Here is a 22,266-nt window from a genome sequence, read left to right as displayed (position 1 = left end):
TACACCTCCCATCCATGTATCTGTCCAATATATTCTTAAATGTTAAAAAAGAACCTGCATTTACCACCTCGTCTGGCAGCTCATTCCATACTCCCACCACTCTCTGTGTGAAGAAGCCCCCCCTAATGTTCCCTTTAAACTTTTCCCCCTTCACCTTTAACCCATGTGCTCTGGTTTTTTTCTCCCCTTGCCTCAGTGGAAAAAGCCTGCTTGCATTCACTCTATCTATACCCATCATAATTTTATAGACCTCTATCAAATCTCCCCTCATTCTTCTACGCTCCAGGGAGTAAAGTCCTAACCTATTCAACCTTTCTCTGTAACTGAGTTTCTCAAGTCCTGGCAACATCCTTGTAAACCTTCTCTGCACTCTTTCAACCTTATTTATATCCTTCCTGTAATTTGGTGACCAAAACTGAACACAATACTCCAGATTCGGTCTCACCAATGCCTTATACAACCTCATCATAACATTCCAGCTCTTATACTCAATACTTCGATTAATAAAGGCCAATGTACCAAAAGCTCTCTTTACGACCCTATCTACCTGTGACGCCACTTTTAGGGAATTTTGTGTCTGTATTCCCAGATCCCTCTGTTCCACTGCACTCCTCAGTGCCTTACCATTAACCCTGTATGTTCTACCTTGGTTTGTCCTTCCAACGTGCAATATCTCACACTTGTCTGTATTAAACTCCATCTGCCATTTTTCAGCCCATTTTTCCAGCAGGTCCAAGTCCCTCTGCAGGCTCTGAAAACCTTCATCGCTGTCTACTACACCTCCAATCTTTGTATCATCAGCAAATTTGCTGATCCAATTTACCACATTATCATCCAGATCATTGATATAGATGACAAATAACAATGGACCCAGCACTGATCCCTGTGGCACACCAGTAGTCACAGGCCTCCACTCGGAGAAGCAATTCTCTACTACCACTCTTTGGCTTCTTCCATTGAGCCAATATCTGATCCAATTTACCACCTCTCCATGTATACCTAGCGACTGAATTTTCCTAACTAACCTCCCATGCGGGACCTTGTCAAAGGCCTTACTGAAGTCCATGTAGACAATATCCATTGCCTTCCCTTCATCCACTTTCCGGGTAACCTCCTCGAAAAACTCCAATAGATTGGACAAACATGACCTACCACGCACAAAGCCATGTTGACTCTCCCTAATAAGTCCCTGTCTATCCAAATGCTTGTAGGTTCTGTCTCTTAGTACTCCCTCCAATAACTTACCTACTACTGACGTTAAATTTACCAGCCTATAATTTCCCGGATTACTTTTCGATCCTTTTTTAAACAACGGAACAACATGAGCCACTCTCTAATCCTCCGGCACTTCACCCGTAGACAGCGACATTTTAAATATTTCAGCCAGGGCCCCCGCAATTTCAACACTAGTCTCTTTCAAGGTCTGAGAGAACACCCTGTCAGGTCCCGGAGATTTATCCACTTTAATTTTCCTCAAGACAGCAAGGACCTCCTCCTTTTCGATCTGTACAGTTTCCATAATCTCACTACTTGTTTCCCTTAATTCCACAGACTTCATGGTTATTTTGTATTTTTAAAATTATGAATAAAATTAGTTGTAACATTAAAAAATTGTCAGCTGTCAGTGAGAGGGACCCTATCTATCCGATTACTCAAGTATGATTGGAGTCTCTTTCGCAAACACGCTGCCTTCAAGATGGCTACAGTGTGGAGATGATCTGCCAGCACCTTGTAAACTTATGCATGTGACAGGATCGTATGGAAAATGATGCAGGTATCCATATGGAGTTTTATCCTGAGAAGCCGTGTGACAGAGGACTCCACAGTCAAAGGCTTTTCTCAGACACACACATGAAGGCTGATTCTTCGCTTGTGAAGACCAGCAGTGAAGAAGAGTCCTCAGGAGCAGGGGCATGTTTGTTGGTGACTGTAGAGGCCAATTCTGGATCTGCGGACTCTGCGGTAGGGACATGGGTATAGCTGGGACGTGGGTGCTTGGGGAGTAGGATCCTTCCTGCACCTTCTCTTCTCTTCAGTAGTCATTCTTGTAGATTCCTCAAAATTCTTAGCTGTGCCATGGATCAGCATTCTCCAGCGGTCTCTGTCACAAGCTGCTGCCACTTGTAGACCTCGATATTTGTCTGAGTGTCAGTGGTCACATAACCAGGGCTTGTGATATGCACCAGCTACTCATACGACCATCCACCACCTGCTCCCATGGATTCACATGACCCTGATCGGAGGTGGGGGGTGGGGGGAGCTAAGAAGGTGCTACACCTTGCCTAAAGGTGGTCTGCAGACTAGCAGAGGGAAGGAGCATCTTACACCTCCTTTGGTAGAGATATATTTCCACCCAGCACACAAGTTTTGTACACTTCTGATAAAATCTCCTTCATTCTCCTGCACCCCCAGGGAATAAAGTCCCAACATACTCAACCTTTCCCTGTCAGTCAGGCGACATCTATTGAGGGAAATAAATAGTAGATGTATCGTTCTGAGACCCTTGCTGCCTGACCTGCTGAGTTCCTCCAGCATTTTGTGTGTGTTACTCTGGATTTCCAGCGTCTGCAGAATCTTTTGTGTCTCCCTGAATGAGGCACATTGGTCTGTCTGAAACACATTAGCGTTACAGTGTAAGGAGATACCTGTAGGTAAATATCCTTGATTGGCACGTTCCATAGTGCAGGAAGAAATGATGCTATGTCCTCTGCAAATCCTGCATTCATAAAGGATTCAAGCAGCATCTATGGAAAAGAGTAAACACTTGATGTTTTGGGCCAAGGCACTTCATCTGAAAGGTCTCGATCTGAAAAGTTGACTGTTTATTCTTTTCCATAGGTGCTACTTGGCCTGCTGAGCTCCTCCAGCACTTTAGTGTGTATTGCTTGGATTTCCAGCATCTGCAGATTTTTTCTTGTCCATAGAGGATGTAATGCTGAGTCTGTATAAAGCATTTTGTGACCAGTTTTAGGCCCCTTATCTGAGAAAAGATGTTCTGGCATTGGTGAGGGCCCAGAGGAGGCTCACAAGAATGATCCCAGGAATGAAAGAGTTAACCTAGGAGAAGCATTTGATGGCTCTGGGACTGTCCTCATTGGAGTGTAGAAGAATGAGGGGGTTCTCATTGAAACCTATTGAATATTGGAAGACCTAGATAGAGTGGATATGGAGAGGATGTTTCCTATAGTGGGAGAGTTTTGTACCAAAGGCCACCACCTCAGAATTTCATGGACAATGCTTCAGAACAGAGATCAGGACAAATCTATTTTGGCAGAGTGGTGAGTTTGGGGAATTCATTGCCACAGATGGCTGTGGAGGCCAAGTGATTGGGTATATTTGAAGCAGAAGTTCTTGATTAGTCGGGGTGTCAAAGGCTATGGGGAGAAGACAGGAGAATGAGGTTGAGAGAAATAATAGGTCAACAATGATGGAATGGCATAACAGACTCAATGGGCCAAATGGCCCAATTCTGCTCCTATATCTTATGGTCTTACGGTTTCTTGATGAGGGGTGAACTGAGGTTTGAAGCAGCCACTGTGAAGGTCTTGCTATCACTGGACACTGACGGACGGTGTCTTGTACAATACCTTCTAAAATACGTTGTGACTGTTTAACCCAATGAGAATGATGATGAAGATAATAATGATTATTGTCATCAGCACATATTTATCATTGTCATATGTACTGAGATATAGTGGGAAGCTATAGCTTGTACAATCCAGATAGATCATTTCGAACATACTGTAAGTACATTGAAAAACACAACAAGATGTTGGAGGACCTCAGTGGGTCAGGCAGTTTCTATGGATGGGAGTAACCAGTCAACGTCCTGATGAAGGATCTTAGCATAAAACATTGATTCTTTATTTCCCTCCATAGATGCTGCTTGACCTACTGAGTTCCTCCAGCATTTTCTATGTGTGGCTCAAGATCTTCAGCATCTGCAGAATCTCTTGTGTGTCTAAATACATGGAGGTAGCCATCATTATGATTATGTGCCGTGTCATATGGCATGGGCGATTATAGTCTTCTGACCATGATTCCTCTTGGCAAACTTTTCTATAGAAGCGGTTTGCCATTACCTTCTTCTGGGCAGTGTCTTTACCAGATGGGTGACCCCAGCCATTAGCAGTACTCATCTGAGATTGCCTGTCTGTTCGTTTGGCATTTGGATATGGCCCAAGTGTGTCAGTGGTTGCATAACCAAGACGTGATATGCACCAGCCGGTCATACAACCATTCACCATCTGCTCTCATCGCTTCACGTGACCCTGATCAGGGAACAAAGCAGGTGCTATACCTGCAAAATAGTGGAGGGAAGGAGTGCCTTACACTTCCTTTGGTAGAGATGTATCTCTACCCCAAATTGAGATAATACAAGGAGAAAATGAATCATAATATAGAATGTATATGTATGTATACAATGTATACCAGTGTTGCTGGTATAGTAAAAGCACAGTGCAGGTATTCAAATATCAAAATTCATCTCTTTAGCATGAGTTTAATAACAGTGGGCTAGAAACTGTCTCTGAACCTAGAGCTTCCTGCTCCTTGAATCTTCCTTTTCTGCCTGATGGAATGAGAGAGAAGGAAGAATATTCGAGGAGCTGGAAGCACCAGGTGCAAGGACAGTTTCTAGCCCACTGTTGATGTTTGACTATATGCACTGTCTGGGGTGGCTGGGGTCTTTGGTTGTGCTGGCTACTTTCTTGAAGCAGTGAGAACAGTAGAACTCAATGGAGGGGAGACTAGTTTTCGTGATGTGTCCATAATTCCCTACTGTTTCAAGCAGAACAGTTGCCATACCCAGCCGTGATGGATTTGGAATAGTTGCTTGTCTTTGGTGCATTGAGGATGTTTATCAGATGATCAGTGAGCAGTTGGTGGTTTGTCGGCCATCGGGTGAGAGTTGCAGGGCTTGGACTGCCGGGTTCACCAGGTTCACCCGCACCGCCAGGTTTGAGAGCAGTTGTAGGGCCTTAGGGCCTGCACTGCCTGATTCAGGAGCAATTGTTACCTGATAGCCATCGGGCTCCTACACCTGCTTCACTCGCCTCAGCGTTGAACTGAATCTGCAGCTTTCAGGGACTCATGTTTCATGTATTACTTGTTCACTTTACTATTTGTATGATTTGTGCTCTCTTACACATTGGATGCTTGTCGGTCTTTGAAGTGTGTGGACTTTTTGAGGATTTTATTGTGTTTCTTTGTTTTGTGGGTGGATGCAAAAAGATGAATCTCAAAATTGTATATGGGTCATTTACTTCGATAATAAATTTGAACTTTGAACTATTTCTGTGGTGTTTGAGCTATCACACTGCGACTCTTTGACTTTAGTGAGGTCTAATTTGGAGAATTATGCACAGATTTGGTCATCTACCTACAGGAAAGATGTAAATAAGGTTGAAAGAATATGGTGGAAATTTACAATGACGTTGACGTCATTGGAGGATCAGATTTAAAAGGAAAGATTGAATAGATTAGGACTTTACTCCTTGGAACGTAGAAAATTGAGAGAAGATTTGATAGAGGTGTACAAAATTATGAAGGGTACAGTATAGGTAGGGTAATTATAAGCAGGCTTTTTCAATTGAGGTTGGGTGGGACTACAACTAGAGGTCATGGGTTAAGGCTGAAAGGTAAAAAGTTTAAGTAGAATATGAGTAGAAACTTCTTCAGTCAGAGAGCTATGAATGTGTGGAAAGAGTTGCTAGCACAAGTGGTGCTTGTGAGCTCGATTTCAATTTTTGAGCGAAGTCTGGATAGGTACATGGATGATAGGGTATTGGATGGCTATGGCCCTGGTGCGGGTCGATGGGAGTAGTCAGTTTAGATGTCTTTGGCATGGACTGGATGGGCCAAAGGCCCTGTTTCCAAGCTGTATCTTCAGTGATTCTATGACTCTATCCAAGTCTGTAATGGTTTCCATGGACTTGTACTGAAATATGTATTTCCAAACAGGGCTCACCAGCTGCTCACCAGTCAGCAAGAACCAGCTAGTGAGTGCCTCTGAGCTGTGTATGAGCCATCACTCCAGAACCAAATCTCTTCAGCACTCTACATCTGTACAGAAGTACCTTCTACAACGGAGAATGGATGACAGTTCTGTTTGGACATTTAGTTCGATGCTTATCAAACTCACAGAGACTAAATGTAAACTTACAGCTATTGAGGAATGGGGTTAATTTGGACACTAAGGAATTCTGACAGAGCATAACATGTCTTTGTCGTCATTATAATCCTAATTTATTATTTATGTAGTTTACAATGACAAAAAAGGTCAATAAGCAGTAAATCACTTTTTCCTTCCAGTGTGCCGAGGCAAGGAACAATTAAAAATCAAAGCTGATGGTTGAAAGATTTATGCAGACGGATTATGAATGAGGGCATGCAAATGACCTGATGAGGTAAGAGTCAGTTTTGTTTTGCACTAAAGACATCCTCATGGAAAGTTTTTTCTCTCTTGGCTGCTCACTGAGCCATCCACGTTAATGGAGACAGTCAACGTTTTTATAGGGGATTGGTCTGACCGCACTTGGAGTACTGTGTGCAGTTTTGAGCCCATAAGAAGGCAATGACAAACCACTTCCGTGGAAAAGTTTGCCAAGAACAATCATGGTCATGACAGCATGATCGCCCACGTCAGACGACATGGCACATAATGATTATGAAGACATGTAGTCCTCTTTTATTGTCATTTAGTAATGCATGCATTAAGAAATGATACATTATTTCCTCTGGTGTGATATCACAAAACACAGGACAAGCCAAGACTGAAAAAACTGACAAAACCACATAATTATAACATATAGTTACAAACAGTGTAACAATACCATAGCTTGATGAAGAAGTCCCTGAGCACAGTAAAGTTCAAAGTTTCTCAAACGTCCCACATCTCACGCAGACGGGAGAAGGAAGAAAAACTCTCCCTGCCATGCCGACCACAATCGGACTCTGAGTCATCCGAAAACTTCAAGCTCTGATCAGCTCTCCGACACCGAGTACTGAGCGCCATCTCTGTCCGAACGATTTGACCTCCTTCTCGGTTGCCAAAAGCAGGCAAGGCCAGGGATTTTGAGGCCTACCCTCCAAAAGATTCCCGGCCACGCAGTAACGACAGCAGCGGACGGGCGTTTCAGAAATTTCTGCAGATGTTCCTCTGTGCTTTCACGTCCATCCTCCATCAAATCAGAATTGTCCACGGCCCCTATTTAACAGATACGATATCATTTTTCACCGGAGGGCTGCGCACGCGCGGCGCACTGCCATCTTCTCCTCCCGCCTTGATGATGATGATATCTAGGAAAATATTTGCCGGCATTTGAAAGGGTCTAGAGGAGGTTCATAAGAGTGATTCCAGAAGTGAAAGGGCTGATGCATGAGGAGCATTTAATGGCTCTGGGCTTGTATGCACTGGAGTTTAGAAGGATGAAGGGAGATCTAATTGAAACCTATTGATTAATGAAAGTCCTACATAGAACGGATCTGAAGAGGATGTTTCCTCTCACGGGTAAGTCTAAGACCAGAGAGCACAGCTTCAAAATGAAGGAACGTCCATCTAGAACAGAGATGAGGAGGACGTTCTTTAGCCAGAGGGTGTTGGATCTGTGGAACTGATTGCCACAGACAGCTGTGACAGCCAGGTCATTGAGTATACTTGAAATGGATGTTGGTAAATTTGTCAGTAATTAGGGCATCAAAGGTTATGGGGAGAAGGCAGGAGAATGGGGTTGAGAGGGATAATAAATCAGCCGTAATGAAATGGCGAAGCAGACTCAGTGGGCCAGAAGTCCTTGTTCTGTTCCCTTGTCTCATGCTGTTATGATCTATATCTGGAACAAACACTAAGCGAACTTCTGGAGGAATGCGACAGGTTGAGTGGCAGCTGTGGAGAGAAAGGGATCGTCAAGGCTTCAGGTGGTGATTCGACATCAGGACTTTTGCAGTATCTGTCACCACATATTCTGCTTGACATGTCAGAGCAAGGGTTCCCAACCTGGCGTCTACTGACCCCTCAGTTAATGGTAAGGAACCATGGCATGAGAAAGGTCGGGAACCCCTGCATTCGAGCATAATACAGGACAATACAGCACTGAAATTATAAGGCATCTGACCACAATACCAAAAAAGGATTATGTGGACTGCCAAGAAGACCACCAGGTCTATCTTCCACCCAGAGCTATTGATCAGGAGCATAGCCAATGATTGCTCTCATCTGTGGAATAATCTTTTGGAACCACTCCCATCAGGCAGGAAGTACCGTAGTACTAAGACAAGAACTGTTAGGATGGGAAACAATTTCTTTCCCCAGGCTATAAGACTACTGAACTCCCTGCTGCCGCCTACGTGTCATCAATTATGAAAAACCAGTAGTGTTATACTGTTTACTTTTTAACTTGTGTTATAAAGACACCTTATTATTTATTAATAACAATGAATTATTATTATTGTGGGTTAGTTACATGTCCTGTGATGTGCAGTTTGGTCCAGAGGATCATTGTTTCTTTTGGCAGCATACATGTTGAATGACAATGAACTTGAACTCGACATGAGGAAAAAGCACTTTGGCCCATCACATCAGGGTTGACCATGATGCCAAATTAATCATAATATCTTCTGTTGGCATGTGGCTCTAATCCCTCCATATCTGCTTCCACCACCACCATTGGCAGCCCTTTCCAACGTTAAACTGTTCGCTGCGACTAACACATCGAGCGTGATTTCTACCATTTAATCACCTGTTAACATGAGGAAGAGCACCTTGTACAGTACTGGAGAATCTAGCTGATTATTGACACAGGAGGAAGAAGCCAGAGAGCTGTGAGACAGTTTTGTTGCATGTTGGAGGTGGAGAGGGTCAGTCACTTTAAATTCCTTGGCATTGTCATTTCAGAGGATCTGTACTAGGACCAGCACGTAAGTGCCATTCCAAAGAAAGCAAGGCATCACCTGCACTTTCTAAGAAGTTTGTGTAGATTTGGCAATTTGGCATGTCACCTAAAACATTGACGAACTTCCATAGATGCACAATGGAAATACCATAAGACATAGAAACAGAACTGGTCAGTTTGTCAATATGGTCAGAACTGGTCAACAGGTCAATTTGGGCATGGGCTTGAGAGGATTTATTTTCCCTCTCAACCCCATGCCCTAGCCTTCTCCCTGTAGCCTTTGACACCCAGACTAGTCAAGAACCTATCAACCTCCACTTTAAATCTACCCAATGACCTGGCCTCCACAGCTGTCTGAGGCAACCAATTCCACGGATTCACTATCCTGGGTATCCTCACTGGTTGCATCACGGCTTGGTATGGAAGCACCAGTGCCCAAGAATGGAAAAGATTTCAAAGAGTGGTGGATACAGTGCTGTCCACCACAGCTAAAACCCTCCCCACCATTGAGTACATCTACAAGGAGCGCTGCCACGAGAAAGCAACATCCATCATCAGGGACTCCCTACATCCAGACCGTGCTCTCTTCTCACTGCTCCAGTCAGGAAGGAGGTACAAGACACACAGGAGACTCGCACCACCAGGTTCAGGAACAGTCAGTACCTCTCAAACATCAGGCTCTTGAACCAGCGTAGATAACTTCACTCACTTCAACAATGAACTGATTCCACAACCTATAAGCTCACTTCCAAGAACTCCACAACTCCACAACTCATGTTTTCAATTTGTTTATTACTGTTAATATTTGCTCTATTATGAATCTTTTGTATTTCTTTGTTGGAATTCAAGAGCTGCAATCAGTAATGGTAATTACCAAAATGCTGTATTGCTGGGAAGTATCACTTCATTATTATTAAATTTTACTATGGTTTGCTTTGTATACAATTGTTATTGTTGTTGCTTGTGTTGTTCTTCTATGTTGTGCCAGAATGTGTGGAAACATTTGCAGGCTGCACCCAGCAAATCCTCACGTTTTGTTAGTTGCTAACACATACGACACTTTTCACTGTATGTTTCAAAGATTCAAAGTACATTTATTCTCAAAGTATGTGTACAGAATACAACTCTGAGACTCTTCTTCCCGCAGGCAGCCATGAAACAAAAGAACACCGTGGAACCCCTTCACAGAAAACATGAAACACACAAACTGCAGAAATGGCAAAAAGCAAATGTACAAAACATAGAAACACAGAAAACCTACAGCACAATACAGGCCTTTCGGCCCACAAAGTTGTGCTGAACAAGTCCCTACCTTAGAAATTACTAGGCTTACCTATAGCCCTCTGTTTTTCTAAGCTTCATGTACCTATCCAAAAGTCTCTTATTGTATTTGCATCTCTCCCCACTGATCTCCCTCCTTGTAAGCGGAACCAGTGCTACACATGCCCTTACACTTCCTCCCTTACCACCATTCAGGGCCCCAGACAGTCCTTCCAGGTGAGGCAATACTTCACCTGTGAGTCGGCTGGGGTGATATACTGCGTCCGGTGCTCCCGATGTGGACTTCTATATATTGTCGAGACCCGACGCAGACTGGGAGACCGTTTTGCTGAACACCTATGCTCTGTCCGCCAGAGAAAGCAGGATCTCCCAGTGGCAACACATTTTAATTCCACATCCCATTCCCATTCTGATATGTCTATCCACGGCCTCCTCTACTGTAAAGATGAAGCCACACTCAGGTTGGAGGAACAACACCCTATGTTCCGTCTGGGTAGCCTCCAACCTGATGGCATGAACATTGACTTCTCAAACTTCCACTAATGCCCCACCTCATCCGTTATTTATTTATATACACACATTCTTTTTCTCTCTCTCCTTTTTCTCCCTCTGTCCCTCTCACTATACCCCTTGCCCATCCTCTGGGCTTCCCCACTCTCATTTGTTTTTCTCCCTAGACCTCCTGTCCCATGATCCTCTCATATCTCTTTTGCCAATCACCTGTCCAGCTCTTGGCTCCATCCCTCCCCCTCCTGTCTTCTCCTATCATTTTGGATCTCTCCCTCCCCCTCCCACTTTCAAATCTCTTACTAGCTCTTCTTTCAGTTAGTCCTGACGAAGGGTCTCGGCCTGAAACGTCGACTGTACCTCTTCCTGTAGATGCTGCCTGGCCTGCTGCATTCACCAGCAACTTTTATGTGTGTTGCTCAAGTCAGCGTGAGTTCATCAGTCTGATGGCCTGGTGGAAGAAGCTGTCCCGGAGCCTGTTGGTCCTGGCTTTTATGCTGTGGTACCATTTCCCGGATGGTAGCAGCTGGAATAGATTGTGGTTGGTGTGACTCGGGTCCCCAATGATCCTACGACCCCCTTTTACACATCTGTCTTTGTAAATGTCCTGCATCATGGGAAGTTCACGACTACAGATGTGATGGGCTGTGCGCTCCACTCTCTGGAGGGTCCTGTGATTAAGGGAGGTACAGTTCCCATACCAAGCTGTGATGCAGCCAGTTGGGATGCTCTCAATTGTGCCCCTGTAGAAAGTTCTAAGGATATGGGGGCCCATACCAAACTTCCTCAACTTTCTGAGGTGAAAGAGGTGCTGTTGCGCCTTTTTCAGCACACAGCTGGTATGTACAAATCACGTGAGGTCCTCGGTGATCTGGATGCCAAGGAACTTAAAGCTGTTTACCCTCTCGACCCCAGATCCATTGATGTCAATAGTGGTTAGCCTGTCTCCATTCCTCCTGCAATCCACAACCAGCTCCTTTGTTTTTGTGACTTTGAGGGAAAGGTTGATTTCTTGACCCATTGTGTCAGAGAGATAAATTCTTCCCTGCAGGTCACCTCATTATTGTTTCAGATAAGGCCAATCAGTGTAGTGCTGTCCGCAAATTTAGTTAACAGATTAGAGCTGTGGGTGGCGACACAGTCATGAGTATACAGAGAGTAAAGGAGGGGACTTAGTACACAGCCCTCAGGGGCTCCTGTGTTCAGAGTCAGGGGTGTGGAGGTGAGGGAGCCCATTCTTACCACCTGCTGGTGATCTGACAGGAAGTCCAAGATCCAGCTGCCCAACGCAGGGTCCAAGGTCTCTGAGCTTCCTGTCGAGCCTGGATGGAATTATGGTGTTGAACGCTGAACTGTAGTCCAAGAACAGCATTCTCACATAAGTACTTTTCTTCTCCAGATGTTTGAGGACGGTATGGAGAGCAGTGGCTATTGAGTTGTCTGTTGATCAGTTGTGTCGGTAAGCGAATTGTAGGGGGTCCAGTTTGAACCATAGAACCATAGAACACTACAGCACAGTACAGGCCCTTCGGCCCTCGATGTTGTACCGACCCGTACATTCCTTAAAAAAAGTGCTAAACCCACACTACCCCGTAACCCTCTATTTTTCTTTCATCCATGTGCCTGTCCAAGAGGCTCTTCAATACCCCTAATGTTTTAGCCTCCACCACCACCCCTGGCAAGTCATTCCAGGCACCCACAACCCTCTGTGTAAAAAAAACGTACCCCTGATGTCTCACCTAAACTTCCCTCCCTTAACTTTGTACATATGCCCTCTGGTGTTTGCTATTCGTGCCCTGGGAAACAGGTACTGGCTATCCACCCTATCTATGTCTCTCATAATCTTGTAGACCTCTAGCAAGTCCCCCCTCATTCTTCTAAGCTCCAAAGAGAAAAGTCCCAGCTCTACTAACATTGCCTCATAAGACTTGTTTTCCAATCCAGGCAACATCCTGGTAAATCTCCTCTGCACCCTCTCCATAGCTTCCACATCCTTACTATAATGAAGTGACCAGAATTGAACACTACACTCTAACTGTGGTCTCACCAGAGATTTGTAGAGTTGCAATATGACCCCTCTACTCTTGAACTCAATCCCCCTATTAATGAAGCCTAGCATCCCATAGGTCTTCTTAACTACCCTGTCAACCTGTGCAGCGACCTTGAAGGATGTATGGATTTGAACCCCAAGGTCCCTTTGTTCAAGTAACCGACCATTAATCCTGTACTCAGCCTTCTGGTTTGTCCTTCCAAAATGCATCACCTCACACTTACCCAGATTGAACTCCATCTGCCACTTTTCTGCCCAACTTTGCATCCTGTCTATATCCTCTTGTAACCTTCGACAACCTACAGCTCCATCCACAACTCCTCCAATCTTTGTGTCATCTGCAAGTTTACTCACCCATCCTTCCGCCTCTTCATCCAGGTCATTTATAAAAATCACAAAGAACAGGGGTCCCAGGACAGATCCCTGCAGCACTCCACTAGTCACTGACCTCCAGGCAGAATACTTTCCGTCCACAACTACCCTCTGCATTCTTCTTCCACAACTACCCTCTGCTTTCTGCTTCCACAACTACCCTCTGCCTTTTCCAAACAGCCAAGGTTCCACAGATCCCATGCCTCATGACTTTCTGCATAATTCTCTCGTGAGGGACCTTGTCAAATGCCTTGCTAAAATCCATGTAGACCACATCATCAATTTCTTTTGTTACCTCTTCAAAAAACTCAATCAGGCTCGTGAAGCACGATCTTCCCTTCACAAAGCCATGTTGACTATCCTTCAGTACACTGTACTTCTCCATGTGCTCGTAGATCCTATCCTTAAGAATCCTTTCCAATAGTTTGCAGACCACCGATGTAAGACTCACCGGTCTATAGTTCCCAGGATTCTCCCTATTACCTTTTTTAAACAAGGGAACTACATTTGCCATTCTCCAATTCTCCGGCACCTCCCCTGCAGCCAAAGAGGATTCAAAGATCATAGCTACTGCTCCAGCGATCTCTTCTCTCACTTCCCACAACATCCTGGGGTATCTCACGTCCAGCCCTGGGGATTTATCAACCTTGATGTTTTTAAGAAGTTCCAACACCTCTTCTTCCTTAATCTCCACATTGTCCAGCACACAGGCCACACCCTGATCAAGATCCTTTTCACTTGTGAATACTGAAGCAAAGTATGCATTTAGGACCTCCTCACCCTCCTCCGTCTCCAGGCACATGTTGCCTTCTTTATCCTTTAGCGGCCCCACCTTCAATCTTGTCATCCTTCTGTTCTATTTGGGTGGAAGCAAGCTGCAGATGTTATCCTTGACCAACCTCTCAAAGCATTTGCTTATTATTGAGGTGAGTGCAAAAGGACACCAGTCATTCAGGAATGTTACCTTGCTCTTTTTTGGTATGGGGATAATTACAGGTTACCAATCAAGAAGGTTACCAATATAGGCAATAGGCTTAATGTGAAGGGGAGGGAATGGATGTTAAAAGGACCTGAGGGACAGCTTCTTCACACGGAGCAAGGTACGACTGTGGAACGAGCTGCCAGAGAAGAAGGTGCAAGTTCTTTGACAAGGTGCCACACATGAGGCTGCTTACCAAGTTAAGACCCCATGGTATTACAGGAAAGTTACTAACATGGTTAGAGAATTGGCTGATTGGTAGGAGGGAGTGAGTGGGAATAAAAGGATCCTTTTCTGGTTGGCTGCCAGTGACTACTGGTGTTCCACAGGGGTTGGTGTTGGGACCACTTCTTTTTATGCTGTATATATATATGCAAATGATTTAGATGATGGAATAGATGGCTTTGTTGCCAAGTTTGCAGATGGTACGAAGATTGGTGGAGGGGCAGGTAGTGTTGAGGAAACAGGTAGGATGCAGAAGGACTTAGACAGGTTAGGAGAATGAGCAAGAAAGTGGCAAATCAAACACAATGTTGGAAAATGCATGGTCAGGCACCTTGGTAGTAGAAATAAATGTGTGGACTATTTTCAAAATAGGGAAAAAATCCAGTAATCTGAGATGAACAGGGACTGGGGAGTCCTTGTGCAGAACACCCTGAAGGTTAACTTGCAGGTTGAGTTGGTGGTGAGGAAGGCAAATGCCATGTTAGCATTCATTTCAAGAGGTCTAGAATACAAGGGCAAGAATGTAATGCTGAAGCTTTATAAGGCACCTTTAGTGTTGTGAACAGTTTTGGGCCCCTCATCTTAGAAAAGATGTGCTGGCATTGGAGAGGGTCCAGAGGAGGTTCAGAAGGATAGTTCCAGGATTGAAAGGGTTATCATACGAGGAACGTTTGATGGCTCTGGCTCTGTACTCGCTGGAATTCAGAAGGATAAGGGGGATCTCATTGAAACCTTTTGAATGTCGAAAGGCCTAGGGAGAGTAGATGTGGAAATGATGTTACCTATGGTGGGAGAGTTTAGGACAAGAGGGCACAGCCTCAGAATAGAGGAGCGCCCTTTCAAAACAGAGATGCAGCAAAATTTCTTTAGCCAAAGGTTGGTGAATTTGTGGAATTTGTTGTCACATGCAGCTGTGGAGGTCAGTTCATTGGGTGTATTTAAGGCAGAGATTGATAGGTTCTTGATTGGACGTGGCATCAAAGGTAACGGAGAGAAGGCTGGGAACTGGGGTTGAAGAGGAGGAAAAAAAGAAGGATCAGCTATGACTGAACAGCAGAGCAGACCCGATTGGCCAGATGGCCTAATTCTGCTCCTATGTCTTATGGTCTTTGGTCTAAGTTCAACCAACAGACACAAGATGCTGGAGGAACTTAGCAGGCCAGGCAGCATCTATGGTAAAGAGTAAACTGTCAATGTTTCGGGCCGAGACCCTTCAGCAGGACTGGAGAAAAAAATGAGTAGAGTTAAAAGATGGGGGGAAGGGAGGGAGAAACAGAAGGTAATAGGTGAAACTGGGAGGGGGAGGGGTGAAGAGCTGGGATGTACATTGGTGAAAGAGATACAGGGCTGGAGGAGGGCGAGTGTGATAGGAGAGGACAGAAGAGCATGGAAGAAAGAAAAGGGGAGAGGAGTACCATAGGAGGTGATGAGTGGGCAAGGAAATAAGGTGAGAGAGGGAAAATGGGATGGAGAATGGTGAGGATTGGTGGGGGGGTGTCATTACCATAAGTACGAGAAATTGATATTCATGCCATCAGGTTGGAGGCTACCCAGGTGGAATATAAGGTGTTGCTCCTCTAACCTGAGTGCATCCTCATCATGACAGTGGAGAAAGCCATGGATAAATTTATCGGAATGGGAATGGGAAATGGAATTAAAATGGGTGCTCGGTGATCCTTGTGGAAAGCCGAAAAATGAAAGATGTGCTTGGTGGTGAGATCCCCTTAGAGATGGTGAAAGTTCTGGAGAATCATGTACTGGATGCGCAGACTGGTGGGGTGGTAGGAACCCTAATCCTTGTTCTTTGGAGGCCAAGGTGCAAAACACAATGAATAGAGTCACACACAGCACACATAGTTACAATATATCACATACACTATAGTTACAATAAAGCACAATACACTCTCAAAATAATATTAGCACAAGTCCCTAAGTGTCATGGCCTGAAGATTATGGCAGATGGTATATTGTCCTGGAACCATGTTTCTGTAAGAATAAGCCCGCAGCAGTTCCTCATCTCTCTTGGGGTCAGTTGCAGACCACAGTGATCCAGTTTGTTTTCCAGCCTTTTAACTTCACACAGATTCCAGTGAGCTGACCATATTTCTGTTTCCTCTGTAACAACCACCGACTCTGCCGCCTGGTCCATGCACTCGCTCAGGTGGGCTGCAGAACAGGTTTGGCAATCACGCTGGAGAGTATGCATGTTCCAGCTATATACTGTTCTGTTATGGTGGTATTTAAATCCCTTCTTTTCATTCTCATCTTGTCAAGATTTGACCAAAAGCACAGCAATGTTTATATTCCCTGCTGACCCTCATCCTTGTCTGGGAAAGAGGACGACTGTTTCAGCTGATGCTGTAAAGGAGCTGTGTTCATTTAGTATTTAGTTATTGCTTCTATCCACAGCGTTGAGAGTTTGAGAGTTTTAGTTGATAGCCCTGCTGGCTTATCATTTATTGTTTTTCCTTTCCTTTAAATTCTGCAACAGTTCTCATTAAAGTCAGTGAACTGTTGACTTGCTTCAGTGTGTCTGTCCCTCTGCGCTTGGGTCACATCTGAACATTTTGAAGCTCTCACATTGCTTCCCCTGGGGTGGCTGTAACAGACAACACAATGGTCTGAGGGCTAGATGCACACAATAACCCAATTATGCAGCTCCTCTGCTGTTGATCTCACTAATGAACTGGACTTATAGTACTTTGAATTATTAATATTCAACAGTGTCTTGTGATCACAAGAAGATTGAGACAGGTCCGACAAACAATGTTTTAAAGAGTCTGTGGTAGGAAAGGATTAAAGAGATATGGACCAAGCACAGGTAAATGAGTCTAACTTAGGTGGCACTGCTGCGTCCTGATGTTTCTGCAGTCCGAAAGTTCTTTGGAAGTCAAGAATGAAGCATAAAACTTGGTTGTTACAGCTGCTTTATTAATTGTTACAAGAGCAAACAAGAAGTCTGGTGATAGAAACAAAGAAAGAGAAAGAAGAAAAAAGTTGTTTTGCTCTTCTCATACCAGAAATCATCAGCCCTCTGGGCCTGTGCACCTGTATTTGATAATTGACATCTTATCTAGAGTCGTTATGCCCTTGTGCTTTCTGTTTAATCTTGTCAAACTGCAGAATTAGAATCAGAATTGGAAACAGGTTTAATATCACTGGCAAATGTTGTGAAATTTATTAAATTTGCCGCAGTAGCACAGTGCAATACATGATAATATAAGAAAAAAGCTTGTTAAATACCTTAAGACCATAAGACATAGGAGTGGAATTAGGCCATTTGGCCCATCGAGTCTGCTGCTGCATTCAGTCATGGCTGCTCCTGTTATCCCCTCCTCAGCCCCACTCCCTGGCCTTCTCCCCATAACCTTTGATGCCGTGCACAATCAAGAACCTATCAAGCTCTGCCTTAAATACACCCAATGACCTGGCCTCCACAGCTGCCTGTGGTAATAAATACCACAAATTCACCACCACCTGGCTAAAGAAATTTCTCTACATCTCTGTTTTAAATGGATGCCCCTCTATCCTGAGGCTGTGCCCTCTTTTCTTAGACTCCTCCACCATCCTTTCCACATCTACTCTGTCTAGGCCTTTCAACATTCAAAACGTTTCAATGAGATCCTCCCTCATCCTTCTAAGTTCCAGTGAGTACAGACCCAGAGCTATCAAACATTCCTCGTATGATAACCCTTTCATTCCCGGAATCATCCTTGTGAATCTCCTCTGGACACTCTCCAATGCCAGCATATCTTTTCTGAGATGAAGAGCCCAAAACTGTTCACAATACTGAAGGTGAGGCCTCACCAGTGCCTTATAAAGCCTCAGCACCACATCCTTGCTCTTGTATTCTTGACCTCTTGAAATACATTTGCCTTCCTCACCATTAACTCTACCTTAATTTGCTCTGCACAAGGACCCTCAAGTCCTTTTGTATTTCAGAATTTTGAATTTTCTCCCAGTTTAGAAATTAGTCTGCACATTTATTTCTACTACCAAAGTGCATGAGCATGCATTTTCCAAAATTGTATTTTGTTTGCCACTCTCTTACTCATTCTCCTAATCTGTCAAAGTCCTTCTGCAGCCTACCTGTTTTTTCAAAACTACCTGCTCCTCCACCAATCTTCATGTCATCAACAAACTTGGCAACAAAGCCATCTATTCCATAATCTAAATCATTGATATACAGCAGAAAAAGCAGTCCCAACACCAACTCTATGTAACATCACTTGTGACTGGCAGGCAACCAGAAAAAAATCATTTTATTCCCATTTTCTGCCTCCTATCAATCAGCCAATGCTCTACCCATGCTAGTAACTTTCCTGCAATGCCATGGGCTTTTTTCTTGGTAAGCAGCCTCATGTGCAGCCACTTGTCAAAGGCCTTCTGAAAATCCAAATATACAACACACGCTGCATCCCCTTTATCTATCCTACTTGTAATCTTCTCAAAGAATCCCAACAGACAAGATTTTTCCTTAAGGACACCATGCTGACTTTGTCCTATCTTGTCCTGTGTCACCAAGTACTCCATAACCTCGTCCTTAATTGACCCCAACATCTTCCCAACCACTGAGGTCAGGCTAACTAGTCTATAATTTTCCTTCTGCTGCCTTTCTCACTTCTGGAAGAGTGGAGTGACATTCACAATTTTCCAGTCCTCTGGCACCATTCCAGAATCCAATGATTTTTGAAAGATCATTACTATTGCCTCCACAATCTCTACCACCACCACTTTCAGAACCGTAGGGTGTAGTTCATCTGGTCCGGGTGACTTATGTACCCTTGGGTCTTTCAGCTTTTTGGGCATCTTCTCCCTTGTAATTGTAACTGCACTCACTTCTCTTCCTTCACAAACTACATCTGGCACACTGCTAGTGTCCTCTACAGTGAAGACTGATGCAACACATTCATTTAGTTCATCACCCATCTCCCTGGCCCCTGTTATTATTTCTCTGGCCTCATTTTCTAGCCTATGTCCACTCTCATCTCTCTTTAATTTTTTACATACTTGAAAAAGCTTGATATTGTTTGCTAGCTTGCTTTCATATTTCATATTTTCTCTCTTAATGATTCTTTTAGTTGCTCTCTGTAGGGTTTTAAAGGCTTCCTAATCCTCTGCCTTCCCACTAATTTTTGCTTTGTTGTATACCCTTTCTTTTGTTTCTACATCAGCTTTGATTTCCTTTGTCAGCCACAGTTATATTATTTTGCCATTTGAGTATTCCTTTGTCTTTGGAATACATTTATCCTGCACTTTCCTCATTTTCCCCAGAAACTCACACCATTGCTGTTCTGATGTCATCCCTGCCAGCATTTCCTTCTAACTTACTTTGGCCAATTCTTCTCTCTTACCACTGTAATTTCTTTACTCCACTGAAGTACTGCTAGGTCAGACTTTATTTTCTCCCTATCAAATTTCAAGTTGAACTCAATCATATTGTGATCACTGCTTCCTAAGGGTTCTTTTACCTTAAGCTTCCTAATCACCTCCAGTTCATTACTTAACACCCAATCCAGTATAGCTGTTTCTCCAGTAGATTCAACGACAAACTGCTGTAAAAAAAACATCTTCAGAAAACTCACTCTCTTGAGGTCCATTTCCAAGCTGATTTTCCCAATCGACCTGCATGTTGAATTCTCCCATGACTATCATAACGTTGTCCTTTCGACATGCCTTCTCTATTTCCTGTTGTAAACTGTGGTACGCATCCCAGCTACTGTTGGGAGGCCCGTATATAACTATCATCTTTTTACCCTTGCAGTTTCTTAACTCAACCATTAGTACTCAACATCTTCAAATCCTGTGTCACATTTTCTACTGATTTGATGACATTACCAGTAGAGCCACGCCTTCTCCTTTACCTACCTTCTTATCCCTCCAATATGATGTGTAACCTTGGACATTTAATTCCCAACTACAACCATGCTTCAGCCATGATTCAGTGATGGCCACAACATCATACCTGACAATCTGTAAAAGTGCAATAAGATCATTCACCTTATTTCTTATACTCCGTGCATTGATATATAAGACTTTGAGTGCTGCATTTGCTACCCTTTTTGATTCTGCATCCCCAATGCAGTGATACTCACCCTGCTGGCTGCAATTACATCCTACCCTTCCTGTAAGTATATATAAGTATATCAAATAGTTAAGTTAAGTAAGTTGTACAATAAGCAGAAATAAAAAAAAAGTAGTGAGTTAGTGTTCATGGTTTCAATGTCCATTCAGAAATCTAATGGCAGAGGGGAAGAAGCTGTTCCTGAATCGCTGAGCGTGTGCCTTCAGGCTTCTGTACCTCCTTCCTGACAGTAACAGTGAGAAGAGGGCATGTCTTAGGTGGTGCAGGTTCTTAATAATGGACGCTGCCTTTATGAGGCACTGCACCTTGAAGATATATTGGATTCTATGGAGGCTAGTACCCATTATGGATCTGATTAATCTTACCACTCTGCAGCTTACTTCAATCCAGTGCAGTAGCTCCCCCACACCAGACAGTGATGTAATCAGTCAGAATGCTCTCCACCGTACATCTGTAGAAATTTTTGAGTGTTTTAGGTGACATTCCAAATCTCCTCAAACTCTTAATGAAATATAGCCACTGCCTTGTCTTCTTTATAGCTGCATTGATACAAGGGGTGATTGATAAGTTTGTCGCCTAAGATAGAAGGAGTCAATTTTAGAAAACCTAGCACATTTATTTTTCAACATAGTCCCCTCCTACATGTACACACTTAGTCCAGCGGTCGTGGAGCATACGGATCCCTTCTTTGTAGAAGTGGTCCACAGCAGGGGTGATTGATAAGTTCATGGTCCAAGGAAGAAGGAGATGAGTTATTAACTTCAAACTTTCTGTATTATCACTCAAAGAGTTGAACTGTACGTGCATGTAACGAGAGCATCTTGGACCTCCAGGTGGTCCACAGCAGGAGTGATTGATAAGTTTGTGGCCTACGGTAGAAGGAGATGAGTTATACCACTTTCATTACACGCACATGCAGTTCAACTCTGAGTGAAAATGCAGAAAGTTTGAAGTTAATAACTCATCTCCTTCTACCTTAGGCTACGAACTTATCAATCACCCCTGCTGTGGACCATTTCTGGAGGTCCAAGGCGCTGACTTTTACAAAGAAGGGATCCGTATGCTCCTCGACCACTGGACTAAGTGTGTAAATGCAGGAAAAATACATGTGCTAGATTTTCTAAAATTGACTCCTTCTACTTTAGGCCACAAACTTATCAATCACCCCTTGTATGCTGGGACCAGGGTAGATTCTCCGAGATATTAACAACCAGGAACTTGAATTGTGCACTCTCTTCACTTCTGCTCCATCTGTAACGACTGGTGTCTGTTCCCTCGTCCTACCCTTTCTGAAGTCCACAATCAGCTCTATGGTCTTACTGACATTGAGTGCAAGGTTGTTACTGCGATACCACTCAGCTATCTGGCATATCTCACTCCTGTAAGCCCTCTCATCTCCAACTGAGATTCTACCAACAATGGTTGTATCATCAGCAAATTTATCGATGTCATCTGAGCTGTGCCGAGCCACACAGTTTTGGGAGTAGAGAGTGTAGAGAAATGGGCTAAGCACACATCACTGCTGTGCGCTATTGTTGATCATCAGCGAGGTGGAGCTGTTATACCAATCCACACAGGTTGTGGTCTTCCGGTTAGGAAGTCAAGGATCCAGTTGCAGAGAGAGGTACAGAAGTCCAGCTTCTGTAGCTTTTCAATCAGGATTGTAGGAATAATGGTGTTAAACACTGAGCTATACTCACGTAACAGCATCCTGACATAGATTGTCAAATGATCAAAGGCGGGTGAAGAACTAATAAGCTCACATCCACCATAAACCTATTATGATGATAGGCAAATTGCAATGGTCCAGGTCCTTGCTGAGGCAGTTTAGTCTAGCCATGACCAACCTCTCAAAGCACTTCCTCACCGTAAATCA

This window comes from Mobula birostris, chromosome 12 (assembly GCF_030028105.1).
Source record: "Mobula birostris isolate sMobBir1 chromosome 12, sMobBir1.hap1, whole genome shotgun sequence".
In the NCBI taxonomy this organism is placed as follows: domain Eukaryota; kingdom Metazoa; phylum Chordata; class Chondrichthyes; order Myliobatiformes; family Myliobatidae; genus Mobula; species Mobula birostris.
Note: the sequence above shows the minus strand (reverse complement) of the source record.